The sequence below is a fragment of the Meleagris gallopavo genome, chromosome 3 (assembly GCF_905368555.1).
Source record: "Meleagris gallopavo chromosome 3, MGAL_WU_HG_1.1, whole genome shotgun sequence".
Taxonomy (NCBI): domain Eukaryota; kingdom Metazoa; phylum Chordata; class Aves; order Galliformes; family Phasianidae; genus Meleagris; species Meleagris gallopavo.
This window is the reverse complement of record NC_139406.1, coordinates 76,067,904-76,088,593: the sequence shown is the minus strand read 5'-3', so window position 1 is coordinate 76,088,593 and position 20,690 is coordinate 76,067,904. Positions and strand designations below refer to the sequence as shown.

Below are 20,690 nucleotides of genomic sequence, written 5' to 3'. Positions count from 1 at the left end.
TTCTGGACATGTTTTAGAAGTGATGTGTAAAGTAAATTACTATTTTGGATCTCGCTATTTTGTTAATAGCTGCTATACTGTTATTTAAATAACTCCCACTAGTTCCATTTTCACAAAAGCTCTTCCAGTGCTTTATGCAGATCTATTTTAGTACAATTTGCATGGGTCTTGAAATTTCCAGCTCTGTCACATTCTGCACAGATAAAAATTGCATAATCATTTTAAAGTGATTATAATTTCCATTTAATTCATATTTGTCTCATTAATGCTCTTTCATTATATCCGATGCTGCCTTACTTATAAGGACGGGATTCAAACTGTCCAAATTATTGCAAGGTTGTATCACTAAGGAAAATCTTTACATCACCTGATTAGAAGGCATTGTTTCTGAAATCTCTTATTATATGCAAACAGCACCAAGATCCCATTCACTGAACCTCACCATGGGAATTTCACAGGCAGGATCACATATTGTACTACCATCTTCTTTTTCCCAAACAGGATTCACATTTCTCAAAAACAGGCACAGCTAGTGGTCTCAGGGCTGCATTACATATCTTGAGACACATGGAATTCCTCATCTGCACTGAAGCCATATAAACTTGTAGCATTTTTCTGTGTAATGTATTTAACTTTATCATAACATTTATTATTTTCAGTGCTAACTGCATGTAATTTATACATCAACAAAACTGTTTTATCCATAGCCTTTTACTTAGGCAACTGCATTCACATTTCTTTTTGAGTACAACCTTAGGCTTGACTGTTTTCCGAGTTGTTTACAAGTCAGCAGCAATACCCCAGGGCGCTTAATGTTCCTGAGATTGCCACAATATACGCAATCATAACATGCATATATTTATGTAGTCAAATTTGGGAGCAAAAGAGTCTTTTAACTTCTCAAAGAGACAGCAGAGGAGGTTGGAAGCTACAACATTCTTACAGCAACACAGATTTGTGTACTCCACTTCTACCGTCTCTGCAAATAAGCATCAACACAGTAGGCAGCCGCTGCTTAAGTTAGAAGAAAATGCTGTGGATACACTTGCCCTAAGACATGAAAATGCAAATCTGCTCATGCTTCTGCCTTGTTCAGCAATTCACACAACCTGAGGTGTACACAGGGAAACAACTTAAGCACTTCCCTTAACATACAGACTCCACTCCTGTAGCCAGGCACCCTGTGCTGTCACAGTGTAATACGCCACCCTCATACTGCACAGGGATTCTGCACAGCCTGCAGACAACTGAGACCTACTGCTGCAAGCTAGAGCCACCATCTTTAGTATAAGTAGCTGGACACAGTACAGAGGCTGACACTGAGTGACCTGCCATTAGACTGTAGGGGTTAGTCCAGGACAGAAGACTCCACCATCACAGACATTCATCCAAACTCTCATAATCCCTCCCAAATGGAGTTTCCCTTCCTCTTTTTAAGCCATCAGACTCTCTCTCACACTGAGGTTCAGAGTGCCCCTTCCCAAAGGCGTCAGCTTCATGCCCTGACTCTGGTCTACAAGGCTGCCACGTGGAAGGTATTACTGCTGCTTCACTTTTCTAAGTACCAGGCATAGAACATTACACAGATGCAGAACTGAAAAAGATATTTAATACCTAGAGGTCTTTGGAAGCATCACGCTGTCTTCACTAAATAAAAGGCAATGGCAAGACTGGGCAAAGAGTAGCAGCTGGAACTGCAAGTAAACAGTACCCTTCTGAGGCACCTGTGGAACCCAAATTGTACAGACACTATGTTTTCATACTGTTGCAGTATTGATAACATAGATTTGCAATGTATTTGTAATATATTCTTCCAAAAGTTCTCACAGGACAACAAGCTACTGTCATAAAATGAAGCAAATAGCACCAATTCAGAAAGGGCAGGCTCTTCTTACAGTGAAGAGAGGCAAAAGCTGTTCCTCAAGGAGACTGAAATTTGTAACATTTCACCTTGCTAGTACCATAAATTGGTTCTCAAAGTGTTCTGTGGGATATAATAAAATCAGATAAATCTCTCTGGAAGCAACTAACTTGTCAAAGAAAAGTTAAAAACTAGGCAAAATGAGAAATCCTTCATCATCATAGCCAAAGGAGAATTTAGCTTTTGTCTTTCAACTCATAACTTAGGCATTTTGAAGAGTAAGTATAATTTTAACACTTTAATGAAATGTGCAGCAAATGTATAGATCGTATTAAATTAGTTTTACATTGATTGGCTTCATTGACTATTATTTGATTGATAGGAGACAAGAGAACAACACAAACCTGAACCAGGATAAGTTCAGATTGGACGTTAGGAAAAAATTATTTACTATGGGGGTCGTCAGACATTGGAATAGGCTTCCTAGAGAGGTAGTTCATCTCTCATGCCCGTCAGTGTTCATGACGCACTTGGATCATGCTCTTAATAACATGCTTTAACTTTTGGTTAGCCCTGAAGTGGTCAGGCAGTTGGGACAGATGGTCTCTCAAGGTTCCCTTCCAACAGAACTATTCCATTCTATTCCATATAACACACTCTTCCATGAAAACAAACTGCTTTCTTATTATATCCAGGCTACTTTTTTTTGAGAATTTCACTGGACACTAGCTGCGAAGGTTTGAAAAAGTACCTGTCTTGTTTTTTACTTCTGATTCATAAATTAGGTTAGCCAAGGTTATAGCAGGTGGGAGAAAAAAGTCACTGAAAATCCAGGATTATTTTATATTTGAACAAATGTACCCTCCTACCCTCATAGAAGGAGGTCCTCCTGCTGTAAGTATTCAGCTCTGACCAACCCCAAACAGCTTTCTGCTTTCACTTCACATTAGGAACATGGCAAAGTTGTTATCAGCATTTCCTCTACAGCCCCCAAATCAGTCTGCACATTTGGGGACTGAGGATCCCAGGCTGTGCCATATTCATGTGGACGCTGCGGCCACATGGTAGACAGAGAAGCAGAGCCATGTGTAAGTGACACCAAAAGAAATTAGAAAACAGAAAGATTATGACTGGTCGAAGAGCCTCAGCAGGCACATGCACATGTTGAGATTGGAGAGGAGGCAGCTAGCATCTGTGGTTATTTACCAAACCAGTACACTACACCATAAAAACACTTCACTAGTAATCTGCTTCTTTGTATTGCAGAACATCCAGCAGAACAGCCACTGCCTTAATGAGAACAGCTAACGCCTCAGAGGTGGGTGAGTGCTTCTGCTGGTGCAGGCTTGGGAAGGTCCTTGCCTAGGGCTCAGCTCCCAGTAAGCAACGCATTCCTGCCTTACTCCAAAGCTAAACAACGCCTATTGGCTTTTTCCTCACTTCCTCTCAAGACATCTCTTGCATTTGTGCTCCTGTTCCTGAACTCCTGGCTGGGGATGCCTCCAGTGACGGCACAGTTTGTCATGGGCCTGAGGAGGCCTCCTGAGACCACCAATCCTGGCCCTGCACTCTGCAGTACACACAGAGATTTATGGACAGGCTGCCCAAAGCTTTAGGGATACTCACTAGTACAACGCTGATGGATCAAGCAGGGAAGAACATACTGACAGCAAAAGGAGAAAGAAGAAAATGCCAAGGGGGGTCCCCACATATGCCGTGTTGACAGTGCAACAGTATGAAAGGGTTCATTGCACTTCAGCCACACTCTGAGTATCCTCTTAACCTTTTAGCTGCACATGGGGGGTAGACATCAGGGGAGAGAGAGGAAGTACAGGAAGGCATGTGGAGAGGAGCAGCACTGCTGGCAGGCACCCCACACCGCACTTCTACAACTGCAGAATAGTGACCAGCCTCTGCTGTGCAGGCCGCAGTGCACACCCGATATGGTAGTAAGGGCACCACACTGCTTGTTTCTTCTTTCCCTTGTTCAGGGGGGCTGTACAGGCAGCAGGTGGTGATACTAAAATTCAAGTAGGGAGCCTAAAACCATAACTTAGTTTCATGTTGAAGTGAAGACAACATGCCCCCACCAGAGAAAATAGGTGACCTTTCTCTTGAGCCACTGGTTAGATAAATACTTGTGACGAGCAGCAATCTTTTCCTGAGTTTTTCACTCAAAATGATACAAAATAGAGCTGGAGAAACATAGAAAGAAAAGATTGCAGAACACAGGTACCCTGCAGGATTTTATATTATTATTCTTAAATCAATAAACCCAGAGAGCAGAATTGTTATAAGCCCTGCAACTACACCCACTGCAGACACTTGCAATCTATAAGCATCATAGCAAATGGAATTATTTAAAGAAGAATCCAATAAAAAAGCACTGTACTTTGGCTTTCCAAAGCACAGCGAGGCTTTTCTCCCCCATTTCAGAAGAAGGCACCTCAAGGCCAGGCTGGCAGCGTCAGGTGAAAGATCCCCAGGACCTGATACCAGCCTCACAAGGCTGGTATGAGGAGAAAAGGAGCTTGTGTCCGACAAAAAGCGAAAGAGAAGCCAAGGAGAGATTTAAACACATCTGGAAGACATCAAAACCAGAGCTCAGATGACAAATGAGGCTGCAGCATGTTAAATGAGGCAAGTGAGTTTAGAGGCATTTATGCATTTAGTTTCCTAACTAGAGCTCAGCTCCAAGGCAGAGCTGTTAAACAACCACCTGATCAGCATTTGTAAGGAAACAGAGTGTAAGCTGAAACACAGCAGCTCAATTTAGATGTATGCCGTAAAACTGTCAGGATTTTAGAAATCCTACATATAAATCAGTGACTTTTAGTCTAAACACAAAATAAGAATCAGTAAATTGCGTTTTCTGTCCATGAAGTATTGACAGGATTTCAAGATGTATTTTAAGTAATCTCACAACATGGGATTCTTTTTCTTGGCTAATCTTCTATGAAAAGTAACCATTAAGAAGTCAAAATTATGGCTAAACCTTGCTAGCTGCTCTTTTGAACAAAAAGGTAAAAATCTCTCACCTGTGAAAAGTAAGAGGAAGAGGAGGAATTTAGGAACATAAATCAAGATGATAAAAAGGAAAAGACTATATCCTATTCTCTTCATGTATTTCAACTGCCATGCGCATGTTTCTGTTCAGATCCCAGTAAATTTGGGACTAAGTTCTTGCCACATTAGGAGCTCACAAACAACATTACTAAACCCTGCTAAGTTTTTATAGCAAACAGAAAAATAGAAAAGGCAAAAGACTGCAGAGCACCTCACCCCTTTGTCCATCCAAACTGGAAGTAGGCACTGCTCGGAGCCGGCTCTCCCTGAATGCAGATGGGAGAGGGCCAGCTGGCACCGAACCCTCCTGCCTATTGCAGGGGTATACGAGTGGCTCTGCTCCAGCTCCATGTGCCAAGCAGGGTCCTCTCCTTGAAATGCCAGCTGCATGAATACCTGCATTTCCATGAATACCTGTCGGTACCGTAGCAAGGTGCAGGCAAAGGATCTAGCTATAGCGACCAGTAGGTCCTTCCCCATTTAGTCTGAAAGCTCTGGTCCTTCATAGTTGACTGCAGTTGGCTGCTTTCCACTTTCAGATGATTTAGGCTTAAAAATTAAGCTTTCACCTGAAGTCAAAACCTAGAAGAATACTTTTGGATTATGCAATTTTTCTATTTTCATAATTTTCTACAAGATAATACTTCAGGTTTTGGTAAATAAAAACAGATGGAACTGGCTTAGTTTGGCTGTAAGATTAATGCTGGGTTTATATTTTTATAGAAATATTTTAGAGCAACAAAAGTTTTGTTTGGAGATATCTGAAATCAGAGAAAAAGCCCGTTCCTACTCTGCATCAGAAATCTGCATTACATGAAGCAATCTGCAGTGTCTGTCTCAGTTCTGATCATTACAATGACCCCCCCACAGATCCAGCCCCACAGCTTTTCCAAGATCACTTGGTGACAAATGACATACATTTATAACATCATAGTACTCAATTTATGTAAACAAAATACCGAGTTCCTTCAGCTTCCATTCAATTTATTCTACAGTGTATACTGAAAAAAAAAAAAAAAAAAAAAATTGGAATTCAATAATTTATAAAGGTATACATATTCATATAATACTAAGCCTTTAAATTTAAAGAGGTAGGAATTAACCATCTGTTCCTGTAAATAAACCCATGGGGCAGGTAGAAAAAGACTAGACAGTATTTTATGTGCCAGAACTGACTTCTTCATCTGTGCTGCAGTGACTTCACCTTTTTAGAGATGAAATCTTCCAGAAACCAAGATGTTATATAACTCGGTAAAAAGCTGATAAGGTCAGTGTCATTTTATATTCCCTTGTGTGAAAATCAATTACAGGATGTGAAAGAAAAAAAAAGAAGAAAAAAAGCCTTTTCAGGATCCAAAATCTCCATCCCATAATATAGCATACATATATGTATATTTTTAAGTAAGAACGAGCAATAAAACTTTAAAGTAAAAGAACGTGTGGGAGGGAAGCAGAGGGACAGGCAGAGCAGAGAAGGAACAGAATAATTTCAGATCATTTCAAGGTACTTTAATGATGAAGTAAAAAGACAAATCCTTTCGATGATTTGTCGTTTTCATTCTTTTCATGCTAAATAGTAAATGGTAAAGTAATAGTGACTTATAACTTTAATTGGAAAGCTAAACAATAAGAAAGCTAAACATTTTCTTTCAAAAGTATATACCATTTAAGTTAGAAACACAGCCCTACTCTGGCTAGTCTCCATTTTTCTAAGGGAAAACAGTCCTTTTAAAAATATATATATATTAAATTAAAGCTGTCTTTGATTGGAGGTAGGTTGGGCAAAGTCAACAGATCTATTTTAATATCAGGTTTTCTCAGCAAGCAAAATGGAACAATCCTGCTGTCTCAGGAGCCAAACATATACAATCCACAAAATTAGATGGTTTTTAATTCCTGCATTGACCAACCTAATTTCTTTTCCACTCAAGCATAGGCCACCTAGAAAAAAAGATCTAGTAATTCTCATTTTATTCAGATAGAGGAAGTGAAATTTTAGATGAAGAAAGCAAAAAAAGACACTTTTTGTAAAATGGGTACAATGGCAGAGAAAAGAGCAAATGTAAAATATGCCCAAAGCACACGAAAAAAGAATTCACTGAACCTAAGCCAAATGAAAACAACAATGTTACACAATCAGAAATTCCAAATGGTTGACATATTTTGTAAGAAGAAAATAACTGGAGATATATAATACAGGAAATTGCTGAGAGAAGAAATTCAGAAGTGAGCAGGGCATTGACCACATAGGTGCATCAGCTACAACTCTTCCATGGTCTGATCAAGCTTAAATTCTTCCCAACAGAGTATCATTTTTTCACCAGGTCAGGGAAGTACCAAAGAGAGAAAAATCTAAGATCTTGAGGGAGCTTACAAAGAACCATGTTATGGAGTTGAATACATTCAGAACTGTATTACAGGGATTCTCAAGGGGGCAGTTTGGGATTTAGATATCAGAAACTAGCCTGGGTTCTAATCCAGGAGATCTAACTCTACTGTAACACAGCCACAGTTATACGTACTGTCTGCATCAGAAACCGGTCTGTGACTCCAACGAATCCTCCAACCGCTACAGCTGGGGAAACCATATCTCTCTTACCAGCTTTTATAGAGAGACTCATGCACTGTGCTTTTGTGAGACATTAAGAAAACTACTGAAGACACCACCAGACCAAGGTCTTCGTGTACTCATACACTGAAATTCAGTTACTGGATCTAATCCTATAAACAAACCAGAGAGCTGTTGTACTGCATGGAGTATTTTTAACACTAAGTATTATGTTTAATACATTTTAGAAGCATAAAGAAATCATTTTGTTGCATTTTGGTCAGCCATTTCAGGATTTCCCACTAATCAAACATCAGCAGCAGAATTTCAATGTCTGGGAAATTGCAGCAGTACCATAAGAGAAAATTGTAAAGCAGCAAATTGCTACTTCTGTTGGTTTCCTGCACTGTAATTATAACATTTTACATCTACAATGTGAGTACATATTTCTTTAAAATACAGCTTCTAGCAGAGATATAACTATTTAAAAAAAAAAAAAAAAAAGCTTGAGATTTTCAGGCAAGTTCTACAGCTGTAATACCTGCGAAAGAACTAACCAAAGCAGAATTCCCAAATAGCTCCCCCTGCTATCTGATGATACTTCTTTCCTTATTTCCCTCCTTTTAACTAACATGTTTTTGCATTTTAAAATAGCCATGTGTTCACTGTATCCTCCTCTCAAAGACGCCTTGTGGGTAGCAATTAAATGGATAATTCAGATCTTCAAGACGTTAGAAGGGAAGTTTCATGTCTTTTTAAGTTGCTGCAGGGAGTAAGATAACACAAATCAATTTTACACCAAAACACGTTTGCACAGATGCACTCAATATGCATTGCAGGACCCCTCATACTTCTGAGTGGCTTCTTGCACAAATAAAGCTTCCAAGGTTGTCAAAGAAGGGATTTCAAGGCTTTAAGATGCAGTACATAATATACTGCGGATGAGATCATCAGTCAAATTGTAAGATTTTAAACTTATACCTGTATATTGGATGCTAGATTTGTAGGCACACTGAAGTCACACTGGTCCAATTATTTCCTTTCTCCCCTCATTTTGTTCTCCGTTCATAAATACAGTGGGATTTAGCATTCTTTAAGACTAATTCTCCCATCTGCACCCTAAGGCTTCTTGCAGTAGACTGAAGGATGACTTCATTCATCCTTCCCTTTCTATAGTTGACATTCTAGCTAATTCATCAGTGTTTCAGTTCATCACTCACACAGACAGGACTATTTAGCCACTCACTATTGCTCCACAAGCAGTCACTGATAAAACCATGCCCCACTAGAACTAAGCTAAGAAGTCAAGGTGCAGCTCCAAGGTTTAGACAGAGCACTTCAGAATTGCAGAAAACCAAACCAAAATTAAAAAAAAAAAAAAAAGAACAACCACAATTCTTCCTTTTATCACATCTCTGCACCACTGAATACCTAACAGGTTTCAAAACAAAGACACCATTGAACCGATACAGACCTTTTCATTCCTCTATCCCCACATCCATACAAACAATGCACAATTAGGGATCTGAAATTAAGCTCAGCAGACAATAAACTGTGCCTTTCTTCCGACCAAATCTTGCCATCTCTCTTGAATTTTGTTCCCACATGCAGCCATTCAGTAAAAGCACAGCAAGTCTCCAGCTCCCCGTGCCTAACTGCTCTTCCACCTGCTGCCAAGCAGACAGCAGCACCCCAGAGATTTGCCTGTCTTAATCTCCTTGTTTCTGTCTCATATTTCTCCATTAATATTGCTCCACTCCCACCATGAATACAGGACAGAAGGAGCACACAAGTAAAATTTAGATAAGCAAATTCATGGGTTAGAGCTATTTTTATGTGGACTCTTCTCTGAAAGAGGCTTTTTGTTGTGTTGTTGTTTTTGTATATATATATTTTTTTTTTAGATGGATGGACAAATAGCATAAACAATCAGAATTTGGAAAGCTTCCAAGAGCAGAAATGTCAGGAGAACTACTGCAGATGTAGCAGCCTGTGCATTTCAATCAGGAAAACAAACAGTGGATACAAAATCCATTTAAATCGGTTGCCCACAACTCTTTTGGATAACACATCACTTCTTTTGTATTCCTTAGACTTCTACCCTGGCAGCAGCTTGAAATTTTGCCCCTCAGATAGAGGGTTTTCCTAAGGAGGTCAGAGCCACAGATGTACCCTAGAGAGCTGGAACATTCCTACCTTAACATTCAAAGAACTACAAAATTGTAGGGGTTGGAGGGGACCTCTGGACACCATCAAGTCCAACCCCCTGCTACAGCAGTTTCCTGCAGCAGGTCTCACAGGAAAGGCAGATTTTGAATATCTCCAAAGGAGACTTCACAACCTCTGTGTGCAGCCTGTTCTAGTGCTCCATCACCCTCACAGTAGTTTTTTCTCTTATCTGTATGGAACTTCCTGTGTCCTGTTTTGTACCCATTGCTCCTTATCTTGTTGCTGGCTGCCACTGAAAAGAGCCTGGCCCCATCCACTTGACTCTCATCTTTAAGATATTTATAGACATTGATGAGTTCTCTCAGTTTTCTCTTCTCTAGCTCCCTTCTCAGGTTCTTGGCCTTTCCTCATAAGGGAGATGCTCCAGGCCCCTCATCATCTTTGCGGCCCTCCACTGGACTGTCTCTAGAAGCTCCCTGTCCTCCTGAAGTGAGGAGCCCAGAACTAGAACTAGTATTCCAGAAGTGGCCTCATGAAGAAAGAGTAGAGGAAGAGGATAACCACCCTTGACCTGCTGCCACACTCTTCTTAATGAATCCCAGGATACCACTGGCCTTTTGAGCCAACAGGGCACACTGCTGGCTTGTGACCAAGCTGTTGTCCACCAGGACCCCCAGATCCCTCACCACAGAGCTCTTTTCCAGCAGGTCAGCTCTTAACCTGCACTGATTGATACGTGTGGCCATTCCTCCCCAGGTGCAGGACTCTACATTTGCCATTGTTAAACCTCTTAAGATTCCTCTCCCGCCCACCTCTTCAGTCTGTCCAGGTCTCACTGGCAGCACAGCCTTCTGGTGTGTCAGAGGCTCCTCCCAACTTTGTATCATCAGCAAACTTGCTGAGGATGCATTCTATCCCTTCATCCAGGTCACTGATGGAGGTGTTGAACAAGAGCACACCCAAATTTGTTTCCTGCTCCACAGCTACATTCTGTGGATCCTACGATTTGTGTATACTCAGTTTCCCTTCTCTCCTCTTTGTTTTCCCCCTCCCCTTATTACTCCTTCTCTTGTAAGGCAATAATAACCTGTAGGACATGGATACCCTGTCCGTCCCTCTTGAAATTTAGGAGCGTTTTGCTGGTTACATCTCTGGTAGCTCTAATTGAAGCACCCTCACCTACATCTGCTTCATTCTGATAGAGCAACAGGAAGTAAAAAGAGACAAGGTGTTATCTGTGCACACAGTGGAACAGGACCAATGGATAGATTCAATCTCTATGGAGACCAAGGCATTATTTACACACACAAAATAGCAACGGACTCTTTATGTGTCTGTACGCCTTAGTTTCTACAGTACGATTGCCCTATTCAGGCTTCTTGAAAAATCAGGATAGAAAAAAATAATTCTGTATGGGGAAGACTATCCATTGCAACTTTGAAAGACTGACAATTATACAGGGTATTCTTAAAAGTGAACAGCTGTTGGACAGCAGCGGAATACAAGAGACACAGTTAATAAGGCAAAAAGCACACTTCTTCCTGTCCCAGTTTTCCTAAGGGTGGTTCCTAAGAAGTATCCCCATGACTTCAGCCTGAAAGATGCTGCACTTTACTGAAAATCAGAAAGTTCATGCCAGACATTACTGAGTACCAGTCCTTCAGCCCCCTCACTACAGTAATATCCCTGGCCTCTGCAGATCTCCAAACAAGTCAACACACCAGGCTGTGTGCAACATCTTACAGGGTCATTGCCCCTCTGTATCCCCTCTGCTTGTGCAATAATGTGCAAGCAATTCTGTAAGCCAATTGGACCTTTTTTTACCCTCTGAGAAGGGGAGAGAGCTCTACAGACAAAGTATAAAGCTAGAAGTGTCTTTGTCAGTCAGGATGCTGTCATCAATCTTACAGCAAAAAGCTCACTTCATTCAGAAGCTGGGAGTACTTTCAGATACCAAAAGGAAAAGCTGTTTTTACCATATTCCTGTACTCAGCACAACAAAGGCCTGCATTAAGTAAGAAATTACTGCAGCTTTCAAAAATAATTTATCTGCAAGATCACTGTTATCCAAGTAACTCTCTGCAAAAGCAATCTGTTTTTCCAAACGACTCTCTCAGCAACCAACATCAGCTGCTGCTCAGGTCAGTGCCTGCTTTTCACCACGACAGCTTCTCTCTTGTCACTCAGGAATTACTGGTGCCTTCACAGCTGCCCAATCAGGAGAGCGTTTGGTTCAATCTCAAATATCTAGCACTGCCTGCTTGCTATGAAACTGTGCTTTAGGAATGGGTAGATACTCAGCAGTTTTAGAGAACAGTATGTTTAAAAACTGTTTGGAAATTGGGGAACTGCAATATGCCTCCTTTTCTCATCTTAGAAAAATTGAAGGTCCATTCTGAAATGAGACATATATCTCTAATTTCCCAGAAGAAAACCAGACAGAGAAATAAAGAACTTCTTGCATTGACATTAACTATAAATAGAACTGGGAGGTAAAGCAATACCTGGGCTGTTAGTGAGCATCTCTGAAGTTCAGAAAGCAGCTGCCTATAAGTGACGTTTGGAAACAGATAGGCAATTTAGTCTCATTTAACTGCCATTTACAGGAAGAGAGAAAATAAAAGTACAAACTAATTGTGGTTATTTACCCCACAAAAATGACGTATCATTGACAGCACCTAAACTTGTTATGGTTAAATCTTGTAAGAGTAATCCATCCTTGTGACAGCAGTCATAAAAGAAAGCTTCACAACACACACACACTCACACAAAAGGCAGCATTTATTTTTCTGTTTTATTCCCAGCTCCTGTAATAAAATGAATGTTACAAAGACCATAACAGTGATATTCAGTGATGGGTTTAATCATTTTGGCCTTTTATCTGCACACTGCAATAAAATTTTCAGTTGAGAACAGACTGACTGGAGGTCTAAATTTCCATCTAGAAATGGCATGTGAGGGACATATATTGTCTTTCAACTGGCTTTTAAAAGGTGGACTGTAAGTTGAAGAACTTGTACCACTGATGATCTTACGCTTCACTGTTTTCCTTTTCTAAATCATCATTGTTCATTAATACGCTCACCTTCAAAACAAACTAAAACACATTATGCAGCCCATAGTATTAACATGTATCTGAACAGCTGTGAGTTCATTTCTTTATGCTTATAACTAATAATTGTTCTATACCCACCAAGTTCCACAAGTCTGAAACAGTGAACCCACCATGCTCAATCTCAGACCTTCCAGCTCCAGATACAAGTGTGCTAGGACATTAGGTAGTACTTTACAAGTAAGCAAGAGAGAAAGCTTTGTCAAGTGTATCAGCATGGTGACTATTTTTTTACTTCTGTATATAAAAAGTAGTTACATAGAAAAGCACAATACTTCTTTGTTCTTATTTACATTGACGTGTTTTCTGTTGTTCAGGAGGAACACTGAGAATCAGACTGCCGAGAAAGTACAAGTTATCCTCTGTTCTCTGCAGCATCAACGTTTGTTGTCAGCAGATTTCTCTGCATTTAGATGCTGAGTGGTAAAAAGTAATTATTATTTGGGGCCATGTGGTCTTCCACAGGAGCTCACAGTTAAACAACCGTATTCCTGTTTAGAGGAACCTCCTGATGTTCAAAGCTACCGAACACTCAGTAGCACCTACTGAAACTAAAGCTACTTACTGCTCAGAACCAAAGCTAAACAGTATTTACTTTCAAATTTCTGCGTTGAATGAGGAGTCTAATTTCAGCATTCAGGTTATTTAATCCAGTATTAACCTCCAAACTTTGGGATTCAAATTTCTTCATAAACAAAGCAAATGACATTATCCCCATTTTTATGAAGCAGCTGCTGACATCTCCAAATGACAGCCTGCTGGGCAGGCTTCAGGGCTAACGTAGCAGGGTTCCTGGAAATCAGAAATAAGTCCAGCAGAGCTCAGGAGGGTTCCTGTGCAAAATCTACCCGCACTACAGACCTACGGCATCTGCCAGTGCCATTCATCTTCCACAGTCACAATCGCCATCAAATACAAAGGGAGAAAACCAAAGCAAGCCAGTATGAAAGAGGAGTTGCCAGGCACACAACATGAAGGCAGCAAAGCAGGACACCAAGCTGCTCGGGACTGTGACACTGGAACAATCGGCAAAAACACTGTCTCTCTCTCACTGAAGCTTAATGGCTAATGGGACAAATTCATTTTTACCACTATAAATCTGTGAAATTAAATAAGGACCTCCAGTCACACAGTGTTCAGTATCTCTAATTAACACAGATTGAGCTGGGAGTCCAGGACACGGGCTGATCTCACACAGAAGCTGGCTTGTGGTACATGGGCATGCGGTCCCCAAGCTTCTTTTGGGAAACTGGGCCCCTCCTCGTTGCTCCCAAACCACGCCTGTAGCAGAGCTGAGCTGAAATGGCTCTATTTATCAGACAGCTGCTGCTACTCAGGATCTGCCACCGCCTCTGCACAGCCATTTCCACAAAGCTGTGTTTCCTGTTACTGTTCTTCAGCCTTCTCTCTTCCCACGTTCTCAATCTAACACAACCCACAACTTGTCGAAACAGCAGCAGCTCATTAGAGAGAAACCAATCCCAGTCAGAAGGTATCTCAAGCCTGTCCACTCTGTGGATCCAGAAAGTTAGTGTGACACTAACTGATTCCCTCTTCTTCAGGGCTATATCTTCCTGTCAGTCCTCACTGCTCTCTTTTTTGTTACCTAGAAGCAGTATCTGCATACTCCAGAGGAACTGTAATCCATATCTCACCAACAACTCTCCAGAAAATCCAACTCAAAAAAGGACAGGTCACTGGCAGTGATAATGAGAACCAGCACCATGCCATGGAGGAGGACTCAGGACTTTGAAGCCTCTGGAGCTTCCACAACTGCTGCTGAATAAAGGCAGCAGTGATACACTACTAATGCTGCATCCTAAAAGCCTTCAAGAAAAGAGCACGCCCCTCCTGTCAGTACATCTCACAAATGTGCACAAGAACTTCTTCACGGTGAGGGTGACGGAGCACTGGAACAGGCTGCCCAGGGAGGTTGTGGAGTCTCCTTCTCTGGAGATATTCAAGACCGGCCTGGACACCTACCTGTGCGACCTGGTGTAGGAAACCTGTTTTGGCAGGGAGTTGGACTCGATGATCTCTGGAGGTCCCTTCCAACCCCTACAATTCTGTGATTCGGTGATTCCATGATTCTTTCATTCCACTGAGTGCACGGGAATACCACAGAAGTACCCCATCCTTCTACCAATGATGGCTGACGTACATCTAATTTTTTGCTCACTTTCCATGTTCTGTCTCTATACATCCTTGTGAGCCTTGCTAAATGCTCCCAAAGTCACGTACCACCACTAATGTATTTTCCAAATCCTCAGGGCAAATGATAAAAAGTTCTTTCTTATTCTCAAGGTGACTGTAAAAGAATTGGTCCCAAATAACAGCAGCCATCTCCCATTTCAAAAAAGCTTAATAAGAAATAATGACCAGCAGCAATAAAAAAAAGCTAAGGGATGATGACATGAAGACCACTTTGATTCACTTTAGGATACAGTCAATCACAATTTAAGATACATTAATGCTAAACTGTTGTACAAGCGTAAAAAGAGGCAAGGCCATTTTCCTGATCCAGCACAGACTAGAACTGAGACTTGCATTTCTATAAGCACATGAAGACTGTGAGACTCTAGCTTCAGCTAGAGAAGCTCAGAGCTGCATGCCAGTGGTGCTAGCAGTGACTGTGACATGCTTCCCCTGCTGCCATGACTGTTCTGACTGCTCTATGGGAACACAGAAATGTGCACTGCAATATCTACCTGTTCAAAATGAGAAATAAAATGAAATACTCTGACGTCTTGTAGTTTAGTTATTCATCACCTTTTGATATGTGAAGGTTGACAGAGCCATTATGCTTCAACACTGGTAGATATATTGTGTCCCCTGATAACGAGTCACATTATTTTGAAGAACTCTAAAATTTGAAATCTAGATTTAAATCTAAGATTTGCATAGTAAGGACAAATCAGTCTACAACAAACAAACTTTGGATTTTCTTCAGGCTCACTGGTCCCTTCTGCTCTCCTATATAATCTGCCAGGTCAGTTATTTAACAGAATATTTACTTTTGGTTAAGAATACTATCTGGCGTGGACTGTAAATTATCAAAACATCTTTGTTTCATAAGAACACAAGACTTCTGTACTCCATTGCAAGTGTGAGAAAAAGTCACAGTTATAGTCAAATGTAAGGTTATATGAAATTTATACTTCCAGTTATAAATATCTATGGTTTTTGCTACTATTTTTTCCTTCCTTTTTCCTTTTTAAGTTATTCCCTATTTTTTGCATCTTAAGTGATGACAATTATCATACTGGTCCTCTACAGAAGAATATGTTATCACCTCCTTTGTTTCCAACATAGTTTAGACTACTTTTTCACAACTGTTGTCTTTGTTTTTCCCTTTCTTGTGTCTCTTTTACGTTATCACATTATTTCTCTTTCCATTTCTCTTTGCGGTAAACTGAAACAAAGCTTGCAAGAACTTCTGTTTTACAGAGTACTAGTGCTATTTTAGGGATGTTTTAGAAAAAAACACTGAACTGATGAAATGTTTTGTGAACCTCAGTTCTCACAGTGGAACATTTTTATGTCCTGTCATCATAACATTGCATAAGCAGCAGTTAGGGAAGAGAACACGGATGAAGAGGAATACTGCCTGCGGCCGTGGGCTGCACGGAGGGCTCAGGCTGTTACAGCACTCATTGTGCATCCTCCCTGCAGGACTGTCTGGAAGTATCATGTGGAAATATACTTTCCCACAGAAACAGGTTATAGTTGATGTCATAACTGGAACATTCCTTGATAAAAAATTGGAGAAGGTCAAATAAAAGGAAAGGCAACAATTTATAACACATACAGACAAAGAGGTTTTCTTCTCAGAGCACATTGCCTTCCTCTCCATGTCCTGCACTGATTGCTTGCTTCCCAATTTGCTCCATTCCAAATGAAGCAGTAATGCTAACTAGAACTGGACCTGGCAGCCTATTAGTGCAGCCCCAAAGCAGAAGCTTAAGATGACAACTGCATTCAGCAGCAGAGGGAACAGTGGTTTGTCACAGAAACAGCTCTGTTGGAACAAGGAAACCACAAGAGTGAGAAAGATCTTTGTCTGCAGTCTAATTGGTTTAATTACACTGCTGAAGGGCCACTTTACCCTGCTGACCTGCAGGTGACCAGGTGTGTAGAATGTGGCACTCCCTACCATGGTCTTCAAGGCAGCTAACAGAAGCATTAAGCATCCACTGACAGTCAGCAATTGTTGAAAAAGTCTGAATTTCTTGGTTTTAGAAGTTGATAATAAACACTACCCATTTTCTTTTTACAATTACCACTGTGTGAGATTTATTTTTTCTATATATATTATTTTCCTCAATTCTAATGAAAAACACAAAATATGCTGCAATAAAATGATTATCTGGGAAAAAAAAACATCCTGTTTCAGTAGCTTCAGCACGTATAGCATTTCCCACTCTGTATAATATCTCAAGACTCTTCCAGAAGTTCTCATACAACTTTCAAACTTGAAACATATGGCTACTGTGAGAGAGGAAAGTGTAATACTTTGCTTTTCTTGCTACTGGAAATCCAGCACTCAGCTGTGTAATCACACAGCAGCAATATGCTGCACTAGAGCCCTATTTCCTCTGAAAAATTCTTTCCTGTTTTGTGTAATTCCTAAGTCCTTTTTCTGCTGCTTTGGTCCTGGATCCCCATGGCGTACAAGGGATGAGCAGAAGAGCTGATGGCAGCTTGCTTGATGCATTTCACAAGGCAAAGTCAGTTGCTGAAATAACAGCCCCCCTTCAAAATCCTGTTAGTCTTCTTGTCACATATCATTGACAGGCCTAAGTGTGAGCAAGGGTTAAATTCAGACCCAAGTTTAAATAAATTCTGCATATGTAAGAAAGTCTGCCTGCGTGGATCTCACTGCCAACTGAAGGTGACAAATTATCTCTGCACAAACAAGTGGCCTAAGGCCAGAATCTCATCATCATAAGAATAATCACCACAGTTCAGCTTTTCAAGAGAGATAAGTATCTCTGTATATACCTCGTCAAGACAGACTCTATCCTTAAAAACAAAAAAAAAAATCATACAAATTTCAACACAAACCTAATTCAGTGATGTTTAAGTTAGGCATTTCCCTTGGCGGTCAGTGTCACACTTTCTTTTTTTAAGAGCAGTGTATCTGCCCCAGCATGGGCTCATGCATGGGAAGTAGTGCCTGCGCCATAGAGCATCTCCTGCTCTGGCCTTGTTCTTCCGTTTGGCTCCTCTCTGGTCCTTCTCTATATACTTTTTCCCTTTCTTAAACAGTAAAACTGTGTCTTCGGTATTTAGAGAAAAGCAAAGGTGGGAAACTTGCACTAGCAGCACCAAAGTTTTTTCAGAAAAAGCACTCAAAAAAATACAGCATCTCATAGACTCTGGAACACTTCCAAATAGGAAGTTATTAACTTGTAATTAATTGTTTATTAATTGTTAATTAATCGGAGCAGTATACTCCTACGATATTACAATTTCTTAGGAGATATCACGAATCTAAAATCTTATTGTACTGATATTTAGAGAGAAGGATCACACAATTTTTCACTGAAAAGAAGATTTCTATTGATAAAACTTGTTAAAAAGAGAATAAGATTTTATTTGTTATTCCACCATTAAAGCCTTTCTAATACACTGCTATGTCTTAACTTTAGCTTTATACCTCTTTTGTTGAATACACATAATTGATAGCAGAAAAAGAACACTGAAATGGACAAATAAAGTTGATGGCCATGTGTTTCCCAATATCTGTTTAGAAAACTGGAAGTTCTGAGAAACAGCTTCTCATAGCCTTGCCCATCAGGGATTCTTATTTGCCCTTCACTGTTCCTATTTTATTCTTGCAGCTTCCTAAACTCACCTAGAAGGAAGGGAAAAGCCCCACAAAGATTTTGTTATTCTTTTGCCTGCATACCCACATGAGCTGGATTGGCCACAAACCTTTAGGCTCATCAGGGTACTTTTTCAGCTTATTTTAATGCCTTCTTGCTGATTTCAAAGGCCATATGTGTTGCTTACAGTATTTGCATACAACACATGGTGTTGTTTTCCAGATGATCAAAGTACAGCAAAATGCACTGACTTTGAAACTCTTCTTGATATTTGCTACAAGTAAAGCAAGGAACAGTTGTGAGAAACTATTCCTGTACTAACTGGACCATTCAATTAGTCTCATATGTTCAAGTTACATTGTGTTTAACAGTAATGGCATGAAAGCAATTGTGTTAAAACTACAAAGCATTGTTCAAAAATGGCAAGAGAAGAGTTCAGGTATTGAATGAGCAATAAAGCAAAGACTAGAGAATGTCAGTGGTCAGGTGATTTACGTTCTTACAACCTTGCAAGTAGTGACTTCCATAAAGACAAAACCTTAATCAATACCTGCTGCTTAGCTTTCCTACACATGTCTAAATCAAACAATTCATCTCAATCCTGAAGGAGATGCTGAGAATGCACTACTGCAAAACACGTCTTGGATATAAACCAGGATGCTCTTAGACCCAGTGAATCCCTCCACTGGAGTCTGCTCCTGTGTTGCTCCCTGCAGGGTGTTTCAAAGCCAAACTGCCCCAGGGCAGCTGTGGGAGAGAAGGCAGAGGCAGACTGGCTGCCATTTTTTTGTTTTCTTGTTGCTCAGCATCATTAACTCCTTCTCTGGCTGGCTTGGCTAAATACAGGATACCTAAATGTAGTATCTGAAAACCCAGCAGCACAGTTGGACAGAGGAGTCTGTTTAAGAACTATGATACAATTTTCCATTGTGCTCAGTGGTAGGCTTTTGGAGTCTGTTGCATCACCTAATGTCAGTGACTTCAAAGCTGAAGAGAAGCTGATATAAATCATAGAATCATAGAATTGCTCAGGTTGGAAAAGACCTTTAAAATCATCAAGTCCAACCACAACCTAACCATACTACCCTAACAACCTAACACTAAATCATGTCCCTGAGCACTACATCCAAATGGTTTTTAAACACATCCAGAGATTGTAACTCAACCACCTCAGGTAAGGGCTGAGGGCTAAGGGATCCATCCAAGACTTCTCTCTTCCTCCTTACCTTTCCTCTGTCAGGAGGTCAGCTCTGCCACAAGTCCCAGCTGGGGGCACAAAGCTTAGGGCTATCTGCTCCTTCTGGATGGCTGCACCAAGCTGTAACCTTGATCCAGCACTACTTATCAGAGGTACGTGCATCTTTGTTATGGCAGCTGCTTAACACTACATACGTATGTCTCAAACACTGGGACAAGTACAACATACGTAAGCTGAGCTTTGCTGAGGTAGTGGATGACAGAATAAATCTAAAAATGTTTCAGCCTCTCTTTGAAGAGAAATTTCCTTTCTCAGCTAGCACAATTTATTCAGTAGAGAAGTCACTGGGTTTAGAAGCAGGATGACTCACACTTGTTTAGAGGTTTATAAATTATCTGCAGTTATGGATGACGTTAGAAAAAATGTCAAGAAGGTTTAAATCCTGTTCTTTGAAGGTGCAGTGAAGTGAGAGCTAATGTTTTAATTTCTGAGAGCAGCTAGTTGAGCATTCAAATCAAAGTGACTTGGCTTTGCCCTTCATCATTTTATCAGTGTACACCACTTGCTAACAAGGATCTTTTAAATCTAAGGCAGGGAGTTTTATAAAGAAACTTGCATTGTTTAAACAAATAAACAACACAGTAAGGATTGTCTTGACATTACATTCCTCCAAAAAGGCCCCTCCACACTGCTATTTTATAGCCAACATAGAGCTGTGGTTGAGAGGACTACACAATTACCGTAATCAGGCCAACAACACTTGTAGGAAGGTTGTTTCTTAGTCCTGACAGAATAATTAAAGGAGCACATTTATCTACCACACAGAGCGATACATTCATTAATGTCTCTGGTTCCACTGCTTAACATAGTTGGGTACCAAAGGCAGCAAAGAAGGCTGCATCACACCA

General features: G+C 40.5%; 1 protein-coding gene across 6 annotated transcripts in view; it reads right to left on the bottom strand.

Annotated features, from left to right (window-relative positions):
* The window catches only part of OXR1 (oxidation resistance 1), a 247,470-nt gene that overhangs the window by 131,400 nt on the left and 95,380 nt on the right, over positions 1-20,690 (bottom strand). The window lies entirely within an intron of this gene.